The sequence below is a fragment of the Phyllostomus hastatus genome, unplaced genomic scaffold (assembly GCF_019186645.2).
Source record: "Phyllostomus hastatus isolate PE091 unplaced genomic scaffold, TTU_PhHast_1.1 phas_contig_86, whole genome shotgun sequence".
NCBI lineage: Eukaryota > Metazoa > Chordata > Mammalia > Chiroptera > Phyllostomidae > Phyllostomus > Phyllostomus hastatus.
In genome coordinates, this window is record NW_025333977.1 from 46,336,087 (window position 1) to 46,355,633 (window position 19,547).

General features: G+C 37.1%; 1 pseudogene; it reads right to left on the reverse strand.

Annotated features, from left to right (window-relative positions):
- Positions 1–18,348: 18,348 nt before the first annotated feature.
- LOC123827363 lies at positions 18,349–18,818 on the reverse strand (annotated as a pseudogene).
- Between the last annotated feature and the right edge of the window lie 729 nt (positions 18,819–19,547).

Here is a 19,547-nt window from a genome sequence, read left to right on the forward strand (position 1 = left end):
TTTCTACATGTTTAATACATTTTAAAAAGCTTCAACACTTATTACCTGGAGCACCTGTTGGGCACCAGAGGACAAATAATACATAAGGCCATTTAGCAAAGACTAGGAGACATAGAAGATCTACCTAATACATAGGGAGGCAGCCAAAATGAGTAAACAAAGAAACATGTCCCAAATAAAAGAACAGGACAAAATTCAAAAACAGAACTAAACAAAATTGAGGCAAACAATCTACCAGATACAGAGTTCAAAACACTGGTTATAAGGTTGTCCAATGAACCTAAGGAAAGAACAGATGAACATTTTTATGCTTGCAGGGGGGATGGTAAACAAAAAGAACCAGCCAGACATGGAGACTACAATAAATGAAATGAAGCATATATTAGATCAGTGGTTCCCAACCTTTTTGGCACCAGGGATTGGTTTCATGGAAGACAAATTTTCCATGGACTGGGGAGGAGATGATTTCAGGATGATTCAAGCTCATTAAATTTACTGTGCACTTTATTTCTATTATTCTTATATTGTATATATAATGAAATAATTATACCATTCACCATAATGTAGAATCAGTGGGAGCCCTGAGCTTGTTTTCCTGAAACTAGACAGTCCCACCTTGGGGTGATGGGAGACAGTGACACTCAAAGTTTCTTGCTTATGTCCAGTCTACTCTGTGATTTCATGTCAGTGGCTTTCACTGCAGAAAACCATGCTTCACAAAGATAGGATATTGGAAGTTGAAGCAGACCTTTTAGTGCATCTATAGCAATCTCACAATATTCTGCTTGATTTTAACCCAGAATGTATGAAGATCTGAAGTTGTCTCAAGCATACTTTCAAGGCCACCATCATTTACAGTCTCAAGAAGCTGATCCTCTTCTAGCACAGCCAAAGTCAATTTACCTGGCTTATTCACAAATGGGTCACAGATCCATTCCTTCCAAGTTCAGGGGTCTTTTGTGTCGAGAAGCAATGCTCAAACTCTTTTGAAAGCTGAGTTAGGTGATCCTTCACCGGCTTGGAGAAAGATGGCTCTGGCTCAGTTTCTTTCAAAATCTCTGCTAATGTTTGAAACATGCCAAACACCCCAATGTTCATTCACTCACTGACTCCATAATTTCAGTTTGGCTTTCAATGCAGCCACTTAATCTGCTGACTTGAACACAGTTTCATTATCCACTGAAGTGACAGATTGAGTTCATTGAGAAGTTTAAATGTGCCACACAAGTAAGCAAGTTTTGGGACCCATTCTGTGTCACTGAAATGTGCTGCCCGTAGTGACTCTTTTTCTAAAAGAACTCTCTGGCGCATCCCTTGTAACTCAGAAACTCTGAACAGTGATCTACCTTTAGAAAGCCATCTTACTTCTGTGTATGAGAGAAGACATGTGTGCTCTGAGTCCATCTCTTCAGAGTTAAGGACATGTACTTTAAAGTGGCTGATAATTTTAATTACATCCTGCAAAATGTTCTTAAGTTCAGGTAACATTTTTCAGCTAGCCAGCATTTCACTATGGATGACACAGTGTGTAGACTCACATTCAGAAGCGACCTCTTGGACCTGAAACCAGAAAGCTGCCCAGTCACAACATCTACTCTGTGCATATACTGACACAATATGACCATTTCAGTTTTCCTGATATGTAATCATTCAAAGACTTGCATAGTTCTACAGCTGTGGTGTTGGTTGGTCACCAAACTGCACATAACACAACCTCATGCACATCCTTCTGAAAAATATATCACACAAAATCAAATATTGTTGCCTTGTTGTCAACATCGGTAGACTCCTCAACCTGGACTGCGTACCACTCTATCTCATTAATCCTCTTTAACAATTGTGTCTTAATATCCTCTGCTATTTTATCAGTTCATCTAGTTATGGTGCTAGCTGAAAAAGGAACATGTGCCATCTTTCAAACTGCAGCCTTTCCTAAAAGTTCATGACAAATGTCATTAGCAGCAGGCAGAATTGACTCTTCACCAATAATAAAGGACTCCTTAACTTTAGCAATGTGGTCAGCCACTAAGAATGATGCTGTTGGTGCAGACACATTTGATGAAGTGGTGGCCTTCAGTAATTGCTTCTGTTCTTCATGTTCATGTTTTTTTTATCTTTGAAAAATTCCAAAGGTTTATCTTTTTAGTGCAGGATGCTTGGTCTCCAGGGGGTGAGGCTGTTTTGAAGGTTTCATGGCTTCATTGGCTAGCTGGTTACCACATATTATATAAAGCTGGCTTGGAGAGTGTGAATCACCTGTTGCAATGAACCCATCATTTAAGTAAGACTCTTGGCATTTTTTTTTAAATGAAGCTTTCTTCTTGTTGGCAGTCTTAGCATATTTTGCTGTCTTATCATTGGGCCTTTTTCCCTTTTCAAAGAAGCTTTCCAGCGATGTTTAATTTTCACTCATTTTGGCTACAGTTAGCTTGTGGACTTCACCAAAACCGTGATTGAAATAAGTGTGCATTGCAGGAAAGACTCATAGACAGAAGTGGTAAATTAAATATTGGGAAGACCATGCGTGGACTAAAATAAGTGTCAGATTTTGACCTAAAACCTTCCACCAGATGCAGCTGTACAATTGGAGTACATTAACCCACTTGCCACTGTAAAGCTTGTCATTAGATACAGTTTAATTGTCACTTGCCACTCACTGATAGGGTCTTGGTATGAGTCTGCAAGCAATTGATTTATTATGTCCACCGTGCAGTCAAACCTCTCTGCTAATGATGATCTATATTTGCAGCCTCTCCCTAGCACTAGCATCACTGCCTCTGCTCCACCTGAGATCATCAAGCATTAGATTCTCATAAGGAGCATGCAGCCCAGATCCCTCACATGTGCAGTTCACAGTAGGGTTGGCACTCCTATGAGAATCTAATGCCTCCACTGATCTGGCAGGAGGCAGAGCTCAGGTGGTAATTTGAGCAATGGGGAGTAGCTGTAAATACAGATGAAGCTTTGCTTGCTCATCCCCTGCTTATTTCCTGTTGTGTGGCTTGATTCCTAACAGGCCATGGGCCAGGGGATGAAGGCCCCTGCATAAGATGAAATCAAAAGCAGATTATATGATGCATTGAATTAATTAGTGATTTGGAAAACAAGGTAGTAGAAAACACCCAATCAGAACAGCAAAAAAAAAATTAAGTGATGATAGTTTAAACTTCAAACATACTAGCACTCGCAGCATAGAAGTACCAAAAATGGAGGAGAGAGATCAAGGGATTGAAAACTTATTTGAAGAAATAATGACTGAAAACTTCTCTAACATGGTGAAGAATAGAGGCATACTAGTCCAGGAAGCACAAAGAGCTTGAAGCCAAAGATGAAGCCAAACAAGATGAAGCCAAGGAGGATCACACCAAGACACATACATCATAATAAATATGTCAAAAGTTAAACAAAAAGAATCCTAAAAGCAGCAAGAGAAAAGCTGTTAGTTACATATAAGGGAGCTTCCAGATAACTTGCAGCTGATTTGTCAACAGCAACTTTGCAGGCCAGAATGGGTTGGCATGAAACATTCAAAGTCATGAAAAATGAGGATTTACAACCAAGATTACCGTGAAAAGTTATCATTTAGAATGAAAGTACAGGTAAAGAGCTACCCAGACAAGAAAAAGATAAAGGCATTCATCACCACCAAACCAATATTACAAAAAATGTTTAAAAAGACTTATTTAAGAAGAATAAGAAGAAAAAAGATAAAAACCATGAATAATAAAATGGCAAAAACTGCATAACTATCAATAATGACCTTGAATATAAATGGATTAAGTGCTCCAATTAAAAGACACAGGTGGCTGAATGGATAAGAAAACAATACCCATACATATGCTTTCCACAAGAAACCCATTTAAAATGAAAAGATACAGACACAAAATGATGAAAAACAATTCCATGCAAATGTAAAAAAAATCTAGCGTAGCAATACATATACTAGACAAAATAGACAGGCCTTTGCCTGTCTATTATGCTAAGTGAAATAAGCCAGGTGGTGAAAGACAAATACCATATGATCTCACCCAGAAGTGGAACCCAACCAATAAGACAAACAAGCAAGCAAAATACAGCCGGAGACATTGAAATAACAAATAAGCTGATAGTAGCTTGAGAGGAGGGGGGAGGGGGATAATGGGGGGAAAAGGGCAGGAGTCATCAAGGAACATGTATAAAGGACCCATGGACAAAGCCAAAGGGGGGAAGGATTGAGGGTGGGTTGGGGGGAAGTGGTTGTGGGAAAATGGAGATAACTGTACTTGAAAGACAATAAAAAATAAAAAATTAAATTAAAATTTAAAAAGACTTTAATAAGATATATAGAAGGCCATTTCATGTACAATAGCCAAGATATGAAAACAACTTATGTGTCCATCAAGGGACAATTAGTAAAAGAAAACATGATACATATTTACAATAAAATATTACTTAGCCATAAAACCGAATGAAATTTTATAATTTGCAATACCATGGATGGACCAAGAGGGTATTATGCTAGAAAGACAAATACTATATGGTTTCACTTATATGTGGTATCTTAAAAAAATGAGCAGTCAAAATAGAAACAAACTCAGATACACAGAACAAAGTGATGATTGTCAGATGGGAAGGGTATTACGAGGCTGGGGGATAAAACTGAAGAGCTAAAGAAGTACAAATTGGCAGTTACAAAACAGTCATGGAGAAGTAAAGTGCAGCATAGAAAATATAATCAGTAATATTGTAATAACTATGGCACCAGACCTGTACAAGAATTACAGGGGAGACCACTTTGTAAGTTATATAAATATCTAACCTCTGCTAAAAACCTGAAACAAATATGTTAAATGTCAACCATAATTGAATAAATATTATTTTGTTTTCTAATTAGAAACTTATTTATGATAATGACATTTTCTTCTTTTTACTGCCATGAGTGATATTTTAATATGTACTAAATCTTCAGGGCATGGAAACCAATCAAACAGAAAGGGTACCAGTGATTGAAATTGTTCTTTATAATAATTGTGATACCTGCTCTGATATGTCCCTGATAATTGCTCTTTGTTATAATTTACATGGTGGGGGGTTTTGTCAAGAGAAGAATCATAGAAAGAAACACATGCTTGACAGTTTTTGTCTTTCTATCTACTCTCTATAGGACAAAATGCTTGGTTATAAATTTGGGCCTCAATGTAACTAAAAAGCTTTTGAAAGGATGTAAATTTTAAAGTAATTCAACTAAGAACTGTTTGCTGAATAAGTGAATTTGTTCAAATTCTCCCAGAGTATGAGACATTATTTATAAGTTACTGTGCTGGCCAGGACACCATGACATACAAGAATAAGCTTAGAAAGTAAAAAATTGCACCAAGAATGTACACTGTCCATGAGAAATTAAATTGCGGATGCCAGACATTACAGCTCAGGATCCCCTACCTCAATAAGTAGCTCATTATTTTTTCCCCGAGGAGAAAATAACCATGTTGATCATCAACAGTTTGCCAGACACTGGGAGCACTTCATATACCTTACCTTAGAGCTGCATCTTCTGTGGGTTTAGGGTCTAAAGTTACCTTACAGAGCTAGATTCATTAATATCAAAATTATTCCTGGAATTCTTTTACAATGACATCACTGTGGAAACAAAAATTCGATCTCTTAGTAAATTCAGAACCAGTTTTTTCATCAGCTTTGGGATGGATCATTTTATCTTGTTTTGATTCACACATTACATAGTTAATTTGTACTTTAAAAGAAATTATCTTAAACACTGTAAAAATAACTCAAGATGGCAAGATGCTTACACCCCAAGAGATGCGAAAGATCTGAGATACACAGAAAGAAGCATAGATTCACACCTTCCAGGCAATGCTTACGCACACTGGACATGTTCTTTAAATATTGAAGTAGGTAGACTTTCTTGTCTTTTAAAAGTGTTATTTCTCTTTTTTTTGCCACCCTTCTCCTGAGAACCAAGTGCGTAAAGCTGAATTTGCTTTACCAAGAATTGAATGTGCATATGATGTCATTAAACCATATCTACAGTGTTTGCAACCACCCTATGAAGTATGGTAATTATTCTCATTTCAAAGATTAAAAAATACTGGGGCTATGAGAGGCCAAATGACGTGCTGCATATCACGCAGCTGGCAGAGCTCAGTCTGAAGGAGCTCTGCCTCCAAGGACATTCCCATTGGAGCTGAGAAGCCCTCCAACTAGCACTCTTACTACAGCCCTCTAGCTGGGACTCTGCTGCTTACAGAAGAAGCTCCTTGGGGCCCATCCCAGTCCTGGAAGCCTTATCTTCAGATATCCAGTCCTTAGATGTCTGTTTATGGACTGGAAATACTGCTGAGGCATCTCTCTGACCTGTACAGTAATAGGTTTTCCATCTCCTTTCTAGATAGGGGTCTATTAAAAATGCTGATTATTAGATATTTCAGGCTTAGGGCAATTATATATTTGAAATAAAACTTTAATATCAAAATCCTAGCTATTCAAATTCTATCTGTTACTAGTTGTCAGGTTATCAGCCTTTAGGTTAAACCATATGAAACTGCTATTTTTATAGGTGAAAAATGTTAATTACAAATAATTTGTTGTAGTCCAGCATAAATTTAGCACCATGGTTTTTATAGTAGAAAAGCCTTGAAACAATGTAAAATATCCTGTGGTCTCCTTGAGAAATAGAAATACCTAGTGATTCTTTATTCTTATCAAACTGAGGTTTTTTTGTTTGTTTTTCCTTCTCTATTCATAATAATTTTCAGAATTTGCAGTTGCCTAGTCTTTTCTTTTCCTTTCTTGTGTTCCTTCTTTCTCCCAACCAAGTAGAATTTATTCTTATCACCTGGAAAAGTATCTGGAACATAAACATTTGATGAATAAAATAAACTTGATAGCTTAAAAATATCTGTCTAAGATATTGAATTATTAGATATATTTTCTATTTGGAGTGCTGCTATAAAACATACATTTTCAATTCCCCAATGTCCCTTTGAGAAAGATAAATTAATTCATTTCATTAGTGATATTGTTTTGCCTGTGGCATGACTTGTCAGTGTGGCTACAATAGACTAACGATTGGATAACGAGTTTATTTATCACAGAACTAATGTTTCCCACTGAACTGAAGTATAAATAATGGTATATTAGTATTTACATTATAAATATGTTTTAGGGTTTCTTCGCTGGTCATGAAAATTCTCTGTAGGCTGAAACAGCTAGTGGGTAAACATTACTTATAGCACATATATCAAAATAAGAGTGCAGTGGTCCTTTTTTAAGCAAAGAGCAAACAGTGCATACAATATTTTTTTACAGAATGAGAAGGAAGCTATGTAAGAACTCTATCTTCTTGATGACACTCAAAATCTTGGGAAACAACAGGATAAAACAATGTTGAAGAGATTTTGTGTAACCATAAAAAAAATGAAATTCTACTAGAATTTTAAATCAGAACAGAAAATTAGGTTTTTTAGATAATATTAAGGGGCAAGACTGATTTAATAACTGTGGCAAAAAATGGAGGTAGCAAAAAAAAGATGCAAAGAAATACAGTTCTGGCTGTTTGGTATTCCATCATAGCAGCACTGGTGACACTGAAGTGCAAAATGACCTCTCACAGGTACAATGATTGATTTTTTATGGACCTGCCATATTATAAGTCATTCCTTTTGGGAGAAAATACAATTTGGCTACAGAAATCTCTCCCAAATCCAAACAACATATTTTGTAAAATACAGTATTTTTTTTAATTGAGAATACTCAAAAATCCTTCCTCTTCTCCATCTTCAGTTCATGGATAAGCCAATAGAGTGACTAATGCTGTTATAGATGTCACCATTATAAAACAATGTGGCAAGTAGCCTAGGGCTGTAAGACTGTCCTGGAACTTCTGGTTTTCTGGCGGATAAGGGAAGGCAGATTTTGTAAATAGCCACCTACAGGAAATAATTGTGAACTGTTTTGGATCCAATAACATTAATAGTTAACTGTTGTAATGACTCACCTAAAATATTTTAAATTACCTCTGAAGTGACAGGCCTTCTGCTGGTTCAGGTGTTTTGGATATGTCGTTTTATATCTGCCAAGTATGGTCTTTTGCCTAATGATTACTTAACCTCCCATGATTTTGCTTATAAGCTGTGGGGGAAAGTAGGTTTACAGTTGTTTGTTGGAAAAAGACATGAAGGTTATGATTATTACAGTACCTTTATTAACTCTGTGTTTAGCATACTCACGAGAGTGAACCTACTTTGCCCACCTCATATATCATTTTTTTCCAAAAAAAACTTCCTTACCATTCCCCTCCCTAGTCCTCATCCTGAAGCCACAGCTACACATACACACACGTCTTCCTATATCACACAATCACGTGACCGTTTCTATGTTTCCTCCATGACACCTCACTATGTGTGTAATCATTAGCTCTGTAAAGGCAGGCATACCTTATCAGTTTTTTTCTGCATCCCTAGAATCTAGCAGAGTTCCTGGCACATAGTGAATGCTTACTGAATGCTTGACTCTTTTAAGTTGTTTTTATTCTCTTCCTCTGTGTTTTCTTTGAATCAGAGTCTACAATAAATATAGTGATGTCTTGTTTTGTTTCTTGCCCTAACTCTGCATGCCTGCCAAACCAAATGTTTGTCATCTCTCGTTGGTCACTCCGTGACTGCCAACTGGGGCTTCTGCTTTGGGATTGGCTCTCCTGTAAGTTTCATGGCTGGACAAGTTTCTCAGCATCCAAGTTTTAGTTCTATTCCATAAGCATTGATTGAGTATCTGCAATTTTTCAGACACTAGATATAAAAATAAAGATCGGTTTATCTTTGAAGATCTTTTTAAAAATGAGTATTTATTGATTTCAGAGAGAGAGGAAGGAAGAACGAGCCACACCAATTTGTTGTTCTATTTATTTATACATTTATTGATTGATTCTTGTATGTGCCCTAACTGAGGATCAAACCTGCAACCTTGGTTTATCAGGACAATACTTTAACCAACTGAGCTGCCCTTCCAGGTCTTTCTTTGAGATCTTTGAGTCAAAGGATGTGGAAAGAAACACATCGTTAGATCAGTGCAGTGAAATATGCTAAGTGTCACAGTCAGGATGCTGTATGATTTAGCATATACTGACGGAAGGGGATTTCCTCATTGTTTGTGATGTGATGATATTCCGGTGTCCCTGGAACTTGTCTATTCAGTGATTCTCTCTCATGGAAAGCAAGTGTTGTACAGTTTCATTGGAATATTAGGTGCTGATACAAGTTCTTAAATACATTCAAACTTTTTCTCAAGAAGGGAACTTTATAAATCTCATTTAGTCTGAGTTTTTTTCAAATGCAGAGTTCTAGGCTCCAATCTCAAACTGGAGCTATTGCTTCAGTAGCTTTCTTTCTAACAATGATTGGGTACTTCTAAGGCTGTGGGGTCACAGACCTAGCCCTTTCTGCACAAACATCAACAGTAACCAGTTTGGTTTATAGAAATTCCATTCCACCTAGCTACAACCTTATTCACCCTTTCCTCACTATTTTACAAAAAATTTAATTCATTGTTATAGAAGTAATTATCATTTTGAAAATATTTTCACTTTAAACAACAGGAAGAAATAATTATATTTGGTGGAAAGTACAACTTCTAAGCAAAGATCTCCTTCTTTCTATTGTTTTAGGCAAAGAAGGGAAAAACAAACCCAGCTCCAGGGGCCAGTGCATGACATGCTACTGCATCACTCTTCATGACCAGTCTCTGAAATGTTCACCAGTAGATTGGCGTTGTTAGTGGAAGTCCTAGGAAACAGCCACCATTGGTTTTTAGGCATTTATACCCATATAAATTGTCCCTTTGTATAAATCTGTTCCATTTTCTTTAGGGACATTTTAGCTCTAATTGAGAAGCCTTCTGCTACTACCCCAGTTGGATTTGATCCTTTATTCCTCAGGGTTTTGCTTATTTATTTATTTTGGCACTTCTTCGTGTTTATTATATTTAATTCTTTCTTGAGGTATATTCTGTTGAAGATAGATTCTGAGCACTGAAGGGGACCTCATCTCTGAAAATATGAAGTGAGGTCAAGTTAGTAACACAAGCTAGAAACGATGAAGTCTTCCTGCCTTCCTCCTGCCCAATTATAACTAATGTTTTTATTATGTCACACATTCAAAATTCATTTTTTAAAAATTCTCATCTTACCTGTGAGTTAGTTATTACAACTCTATTTCACAGATAAATAATCAGGGTTCAGCAGATGTCAAATGACTGGCTGAAGATAGCACAGCAAGTAGAGGAAATGCCCATGTGAAAGAGGCCCCACCTTCAAATGTCATGATCTTCATATATCTTCTAAATAAATGTGCAGTGTCACTGCTTGTAGGCTGTGTCGTTCTCCTCTAGGCCAAAGACTGTATTTATCTTTACACCCACACTGCCAGCGGGCCTCCTCTACCTGGCATAAATGGAGTGTAATGCATGCATTTCTAGGTTAGATTGAATACGTTTTTAGGGAAAACTTTTGTTTAATAGTCATTTTATTTTCCTTAAGAAAAGGTAGGTATTTTACATTACAAAGTTATTTTCAAAGTCTAGAAGGAAACAGACAACAAAGAAAAAAAACAAGCAAATGACAAAAACAAACAGCATTCCTTCTAAAATGAATGCAGTGACATTTAAGCTTCAATTACACTTCTCACTGCCCCATGAGCAGCCACGCCAGGGCCCGAGGCCTCTTGCTGATTGAGAGCACATTTAGAGTTCCCCCCATTGTTCCTGGCAACCGTGCTCCTGTGTAGCAAGCAGGATATTCAAGTTGACAAGGCTCTTTCTTTCTGGATCAGAGAGGGAGCAAGGTTCTTGTCAGTTTGAATCATGAGCCCACACTTGGCAGAGGCGAGTGGACAGGCACAGTGGGGAAGGTGCCATGTGCTCGCCATCCGTGTGCTGGTCATGCGGGCCTCTGTCTCCAGCTCCCAAATAACTCAACTGGCTTCATGCTCTCCTGCTCCGACAAGGCCTCTGTACTCTCTGGCCAGCTGATTCGCTTCTGACACTAAATCTCCTCGTTATCCAGTTTCTAAAGTTTTACTTTAAGGCTTCATCTCTCAACCTATATTTTTTCAGAGTTGCAGCTGAGAATATCCAATTTTACAGTTCTTAAGGTATGCTGTTTTAAAGCATTTTTCTGAGGACAAAGATCCCTATTTTGGAGTTCACATCAAAATTCTTTTAGAAGTCCTCAAAGAAAATGAAAACCTAGTATACACAGCTCTAAAAATAGCTTGTCTTTATTATTATTTTTTTTAAAAAAACAAGTTTTAAAAGAATGACAAATAGAATTAATGAAAGATGAAATCTGGGAATTTTGGTATGTGCTAAAACAAAGTGTCTTATTATTTCATTCCTTTACCATTAAAGGTCCACACTTTACTTGGGTTTGTTTTAGGAGGAAAAAAAGAACAAACCTTATTGGTTAAGGATCCTAACACACTGAAAAGTAAGTAACCTGACTCCATTTTTGTTTTCATTGGCATTGAAACCAATATTTTTGGTAGTTATGTAAATGTAAAATTTTATCTTTTGTTGTTTTTGTTTTTTTAATGATAAAATAGCAGTAAGGTTTTACTTCAAATCACATAAATCTTTCTTTAGAATATATTCATAATATTGAAACACATCACTAGCTATTTGTGGTTTAATTGTAGAATTTTGTGAAACTGACTCTCCACTCAAAGTGCTAAATATATTTTTTTGAATAGGTAATTAAAGGAAGGAGAGAAAACAACTAACAATGTTAAATTCAATCAAAAGACTTATTCTCTGCTTTCAGTAGTCTTCTTCAGTAATGTTTGAAGCTGAATATAAAACTCAAATAATAAATGTAACAGTATTCATAACACACTCAATTCTTTGTGTAGTTACCTACTATTAAATGAGACTACTCCAGCCCTGGCTGGCGTAGCTCAGTGGATTGAGTGTGGGCTGCAAACCAAAGTGTTGCAGGTTCAATTCCCAGTCAGGGCACATGCCTGGGTTGCAGGCCACGGCCCCCAGCAACTGCACATTGATGTTTCTCTCTCTCTCTCTCTTTCTCCCTCCCTTCCCTCTCTGAAAATAAATGAATACAATCTTTTTTAAAAATGAGACTACTCCAGACCTTTCCATGTATTTCTAAATCCTAGCTTGCAGTAAGACTTCATAACAGGTAATAATTTAAGTATTTTGCTCTTTGGGGCTGTTGGCCATATCCTTTTGCACTTTTTAAAATCTTTGTTCTACTTATACTCTGCTTGCCCTGCTCACTAGAAATTTATGGTGGAAATGTATTATTATTACTCTATTACTGACTTAGCTACACTTGGTATGTAGCTTGTTTTCTTCCTGGGTTTACTTTATGGATTGCTCTAATGCATTAAATCTTCATTTTCATCACTCACTGATGATTATTCTTGCTGAATTTATTAACCTGGATGGTAGCTAACAGAGCCCTAAGATGCTATGTTTGTTTTTCAGCTGTAGGTATAATTCTAGCCTTAACAGATTTTACAGTCTAAAACCACTAATACAGATCAGCATCGATGATTAATGATTATTCATAAAATTTGGAAAATAGTTCACTATATCTGCATATGCGACTTATCAACTAAAATTAAAGCTACAGAGCATTTAGGAATAAGGTGAGGTGGGAGCTGAGCCAATAGATAAGACCCAGAACAGTCATGCAGAGATTAGAGTGCAAAGCAGAAAAATTTAGCAGGATTTTATTTTCCCCTGGGGCCTTTCAGGGTAGTGAAGATCTCTCCTGCTGTAAACAGATGTGCAGGGAAGTCATTATTAAATTATTCAGAGTTGAGGGGGTGTTTATACCCAGGAGATGGATGCAGCTTTCATATTAATCATGACAGAAAAGTATTGCTTAAAACCATGTTGTTCACTAACCCTGGAGTATGTAGTCTGAGGATTTGATTATGCTTTCTGAGGCAGTTTCACCTTTCAGCTTTTGAGAGGAGACTGAGCAAGGACACCTATGGCAGACTCTCTTATGCTATCATTTAATAGCAGTGGAAATACGTTGGGTGGCAGGAGCTTACCAAGATTCTAAAAAGGACCCACATCACTTAATAGTAACAGTGTAGCCTGGGGGAGGTAATGACAAGGAAATGTGGGGAAGGAAGTCACAGTTAGAAAAATCTCATCCCCTAATTTAGTTAGTAGATTTTTCAAGTGCAAGTTGATGCAACACAGTGGCTAACTAAAAGTTTGATTTCTTCTTTTTAGTTCATTTGTTTAGTTGTAATATGTAGCTATATGTCTCATAAGGATGTGAAAAATGTTAAAATAGTTGGCAGTTGAGGCAATAAAGAACATTTTTACAAATGGAATATAAAATCACCTGTAAAAGGCTAGGCTTTGAACTAACTGGGCATATTGACATGTGTTAAGAGTTAGCAGTCTTGTGATTTTCAAATTATGCTACTGTGTGAGATGGACCTCACTCAGTGGCCTGGCATTAAACCAGATCTGTCATCCAGAGGAGAGGAAGGCAATTCCAATTTCATTTAAATAAGCTCATATTAAAATAAGGAAAAACAAATGTGACACAGCTGCAGTGGCCTGGCCAAGTTAAAATGCTTACAAATATTTTATGTCTGTAATATAAAACTGCTTACTAATGGGAGAATATTAAGTGTAAAAGAGTTCCAGATTGCCTTTGATATAAGTTGGTAATAAAAATGCTATAGGTTAGTATTCATGATCCCTGTAGGTTATAAAAACATGCTTCCTGTGTTATTACTTTAACAGACACTATGATAAAAGTCTATACAATGTTGTCACTTTTCTTAAATAGCATGTAAAACACACACACAATCAGCTAGGACATTGAATCAACAATTTTTTTGAATTTATTACATATCTTGAAAGTAATAATTTATATAAATGTGCTTTTTCTTTCCTAAAGAGAACATCACATGTGCTCTGGATCATGCTATATTCCATAACCATGTAAATATGAAAATATGTAAAATTAATAAATGTCATGTTGTAGTCAATATTACACAATGCTTTTTATTACAGAGGTGAAAACAATATAACTAAGATAAAGTAATATAATACATGATGAATTTCTGGGATTTATGAATAATGACACCTCATTTATTATACAAAGTGAAGGAATATCCCCTGGGGAAAAGAAAATGTAACATAACTCCACTGCTGTATTTGAAGCAAACAAAAAAGTTGGTCCTTAAAGGAAATAGTGCAATTCTCATTATTTCAATCTGCATTGGTAATTAAGAAATATGGGGATAACATGAAGGGAAATAATGCCAACACTATAGTATATGATGTGGCAAAGGTAAGATGATAGTGATATGTTAGTTTTGAAGTCAACATAAAATTTTGTGTGATTCTTTAATGAATATCACTGCAGGGAACACACATGTATGGGTACTTGTAATGTCAGTCCAGAAGTGCTGAGGTTTTCCTGTAAAAGAGTATCATCAACACCAACTTTTCTTTTCTACCTCTCAGATTCCCACCTAAATATATAGCAATAATAATGCTATGTACTTACTCAGTTGGTTCATTTTGATAAATAATTCTTTTTTTTAATTTTATTTTAATCTTTGTTCAAGTGCAGTTTTCTGTCCTTTACTCCCATCCCAGCCCACCCACTCATCCCTTCCCACCTCCCTCCTATTTCCACCCCCCTAATTTTTGTCCATGTGTCCTTTATACTTGTTCCTGTATACCCTTCCCCTTTTCCCCTGAAATTCCCTCCCCTCCCCCCTCTGGTCACTGTCAGCCTATTCTCTACTTCAGTGTTTTAGGTTATATTTTGCTTGTTTGTTTTTTTATTATTTTCCTGTTAAAGGTGAGATCATATGTTATTTGTCTTTCACTGCTTGGCTTATTTTGCTTAGCATAATGCTTTCCAGTTCCTTCCATGCTGTTGCAAAGGGTAGGAGCTCCTTCTTTCTTTCTGCTGCATAGAATTCCATTGTATAAATATACCATAGTTTTTTGATCCACTCATTTACTGATGGGCACCTAGGTTGCTTCCAGCACTTGTCTATTGTAAATTGTGCTGCTATGAACATTGGGGTGCATAGGTTCTTTTGGATTGGTGTTTCAGGGTTCTTAGGATATAATCCCAACAGTGGAATTGCTGGGTCAAAAGGCAGATCCATTTTTAGTTTTCTGAGAAAATTCCATACTGTTTTCCATAGTGGTTGTACCAGTCTGCAATCCCACCAACAGTGCACTAGGGTTCCCTTTTCTCCACATCCTCTCTACCACTTGTTTGTTGCTTTGTTTATGATGGTCATTCTGACTGGTGTGAAGTGGTATCTCATTGTGGTTTTAATTTGCATCTCTGATAGCTAGTGATATTGAGCATCTTTTCATGTGTCTCTGGATCCTCTGTGTGTCCTCCTTGGAGAAGTGTCTGTTCATGTCCTTTACCCATTTTTTAATTGGGTTGCTTGTCTCAACACTGATTTTGAATCACCACTCTCTGGCCCATCCTAGCCAACTCAGTGACCTGCTGTTAACTGGGTATATTTCTGGAGACAAACCATAGAGAAAGATACTCTGTTGAAGCTGGCATCAGGTTTCATTGTAAGCCATTCTGGGAAGACATCCCTTCAACTACAATATGTGCTGACTATTCTACCTCCATGCCAGGCTGGCCCATCTACAAGACTTTCTCTTGAGAAAATGTCCTGTAAGTGTTTCTGATAGAAAGAAATGGGATTTTCATTTGGCCCATATTTAGGGTTAATACTCAGTAGTTACACAAAAAGTTTTATAGTTCGGGTCAGATATGCCAAAACTGAGATTGTGTGGTAGGAAGAATTCCAAAATGATCTCTAGGAACTTTGCCCTTTTATACATCTGCTCTGCCTAATCCTCTCCCCATTAGTGTGGGTGGTGTCTATGAATATCTTAGGATATTACTCCCATGATTCTTTTCCATTATACAGCAAAAATAAAGTCATATCACAGATGCATTAAGGTCCTTGAATAGTTAATACTGATTTAATCAAAAGGGATATTTTTTCTTGATGGGACTGAACTAATCAGGTGAGCCTTTTCACAAAAGGTCTACCAGTAAGAGAGAAGTAGCAGCAAGACTCTCTCCTGTTCGCCTTGAAGAAGCCGACCACTGGGGTGCAGAGAGGGCTGCGTGGCAGCAAATGGACCTCAGTTCTCACAGCTGCAAACAACTGAAATCTGTTAACCACCAGTGAACTTGGAAGCATACTCCAAGATAACATGATTGCATCTTCAGCCAACACTTTGATGTAAGTCTTGTGAGATCCTGAGCAAAGGAGCCAGCTAAACCAGGCTCAGACTCCAGATCCACAGAAACAGTGCAATAATAAATAACATGTGTTGCTTGAAACTACTAAGTGTGGGGTACAAACTTATTTGTTACACAACCAATACAGATAGACTACCATTCTCTGCTAGGGTTTATTGCTCTTACTCCCAGGAAAATGTCTTACCAGATCAAAGTTCATGTCCTCAATTCTGTGTTCTAAGGAAATAACTAATTGTTGGAAAATTCCCTCCTTGTAATAACTTATTAACTTTTCCCTAGCCCTCTAGTCCAGACAGCAATAAATCTGGATTATTTTAACTTTTATATGTAGATTTTAACTTCTACATTTGTCTAATGTTCCTGTAATATATACTTTTAGTTCTTATAAAGTTTTTTCCTGAACACACTTCCATTTTCCCACATATCTTTGTTGACTTAAATGAATTCAAGTTTCCATGAGGAAATTGTCACTGAAAATAGGATAAAAACATTAGTTCTAGTCTTATGCCTCATTTACATTTTTATATACTGTACATAGGAGAATATCTCATTTGTTTAGTTTTATTTACTTGGTGCTATTTATTATACCACCTAGAAATTATTGATTCAAGTTCATTTTGGGCGTCCATTCTGACTATAAGGTCTTTCCAGAAGGTATCAAGCTCTGTAATGTGAAAAATAGAGACATTTGTTGAAGAAGATACAAGAAGCAAGAAACCTTGTACATAGGACAAGGACGCCTCAGTCCCCTTCAAAGTGGGCACCTCGGAACCTCACACAGTTCTCCCAATTTCCATCAGCTGCTCCATTGTATCTCATCAAAGTTCTAAAATCTCTTTCCTTTTAAAGATGATTTAGTTTTGGGAAAAGCCAAAAGTTACAGGGAACCGAATCTGAGCAGGGGGTGCAGGCAAGTCATCTCTGTGATTTGATGTTTCACCAAAACACTGCATAAGATGTGATGCATGTGTGGACATGTTGTTGTAATGAAGCTACCAGTCACCAGCTGCCCAAAGCTGCAATCTTCTGGATCATCCCAATAGTTTCCATGGAGGAGTTTTCAAGCTTAATGCAAAATCTGATGTAGATCTGTTGCTCTACTCACTCAGTCATTTTGAATGTGATGACCACACAGGACAAATGCTCACTCAACAGTATCTACTGCCCCCACTGACTAGTACAGTGAAATCATCATCATTCACACATGTGCATTCCAGTCCACTCTCCTTGGCTGCCAGGTTGCATCAATTTCGTGCAAACCATTTTTGTTCTTATTATATTAACAATGGCTGGACTTTTCCCAGACAGATCTCATATGTGTCTTCTCTTTGTCATGGAAGCCATAGCAAACATTTCCTCATTTTAACTCTGTAGTTTGTTTTGGAACCAATAGAACCATGTAGGTACTGGAAGCTTGTTGTTGCTTTTTATTTTCTTTCATTTTGTTTTAATTGTGGTAAGAAACATGATTTAAAGTTTATCATCTTAACAATTTCTAAGTGTGTAATTCAGTAGTGTGAAATATTCACATTGTCGTGCCATCAATCTCTAAAAATTTTTTATTTCTCAAAACTGAAACTCTATACCCATTAAACAATTCCCCACTTTTCTCTCCACTTACATTATGTTTATATAAATTTGAATACTCTAAATACCTCATTTAAGTAAAATCATACAGCATTTGTCTTTTTGTGACTGGCTTACTTTGCTTAGCATGATGTGCTCAAGGTTTATCCATGTATTAGTTGGACTTCTACCTTAGAAGTCTCCAGAGAAACAGAGCTTATAGAAGATACACCTGCATATGTATATTCATATCTATATCTATATCCACATCTACAAAATTTGAGATCTTGTAGTAGGCTGAGTTCCATCCATGATGGTCTCCAAGAGCCCTGCTCTGTCATATGCGTGGCCTGTGTGGATAGAAACTTTTGATTTGTTTGTTTAAAAATACTTTATATGGTAAAAATAGAACAGAAATAGATTTTGTTTAAACCAGAAAAATGTACTGCTCTGGTCACAACTCTTAGGATGATTTAAGTAGTCTGGCTCGCCTCTGTGCTCTCAGTGGTACACAGCCATGACTTCTGGCTTCCGTCATTTATCAAAGCTAAAATCAGACAATAAAGATAGCTGAGAAAACAGAGCAAGTTGAAACCAAGCTCGCTTATGGCTTCTTTCAAGTGTGACTTCAGCTGCCCTAGATTATGTATCTCCGTTGAATGAAACATTCCCGTATTACCACTTGGCACCATAATGAATGCATGTATATTTCAAGTGGCAACAGGCAACTAGGGAGGGTGGTGAACTGGTGTGATGAAACTAGCATTAATCCAGTGAAAATATTATGGCACATCAATTCTGAATTACCCACTTGTTTAACTTCAAGCAAAATGATCTTGCAGGAATACAATCACATTCCAAATCAGACAATATAATTATGATGTATGTAAAGGAAGATGAACATTCAGCAGTCCAGGAAAGAGAAGACTAACACTGTTTCCATGCACCCCACCTCTCCCCTCCCCTTTTCTCTCCTCTCCACCCCTCCCCCTCTCCTTCTCTCTTTCTCATTGTTTTGTTGTTATTTTTTTATTGTGAAGATTACTTCTGTGAAGTTTGATCTTCTTTCCAAATTCTTTTATTTGTTTCTGTGTAAATTGTTCAATCTTTTTCTTCTTCTTTTTTTCTGAAGGGGGTGATTAGGAGAGGAATATCATTTTGCAGACTGGTATAGTAAGAGAAAATGATTGGCTGTGGAATGGCAATGCCAGTGCCTTCCCTCATATGGCTTTCTAAAGTAGACACCTGAGATTCCCATACTGAGTCCTGAGGCCAGGGAAAAGTAGATTCATTATAATGTAGAGCTTCTATGAGGGATTAAGTCCATTAGCACTTGGTGGACAAACAGTCTATGTCCCTTCACAGAGAGTCTGCCCTGCTATAGCTGCTTGTCTCCCCTCTGTGCCGCCACAACTTCTGTGGTCAGGGTTCCATTGGTACATGATCTGTTTACTGCTAGGTGCATAGGTACTCTCATTTGAACTGAGATAAAGTTAGAGTTCATTCCTGTTGATACACAAGTCATCTGCACCTACGAGTGAAAGAGAATTTTAAAAAGCACCAAGACATTAATCCTGGTGTGGCTCAGTGGCTTGAGCACCAGATTGCTAACCAAAGGTTCACCGGTTCAATTCCCAGCCAGGGCAAATGCCTGGGTTCCGGGCCCTGTCCC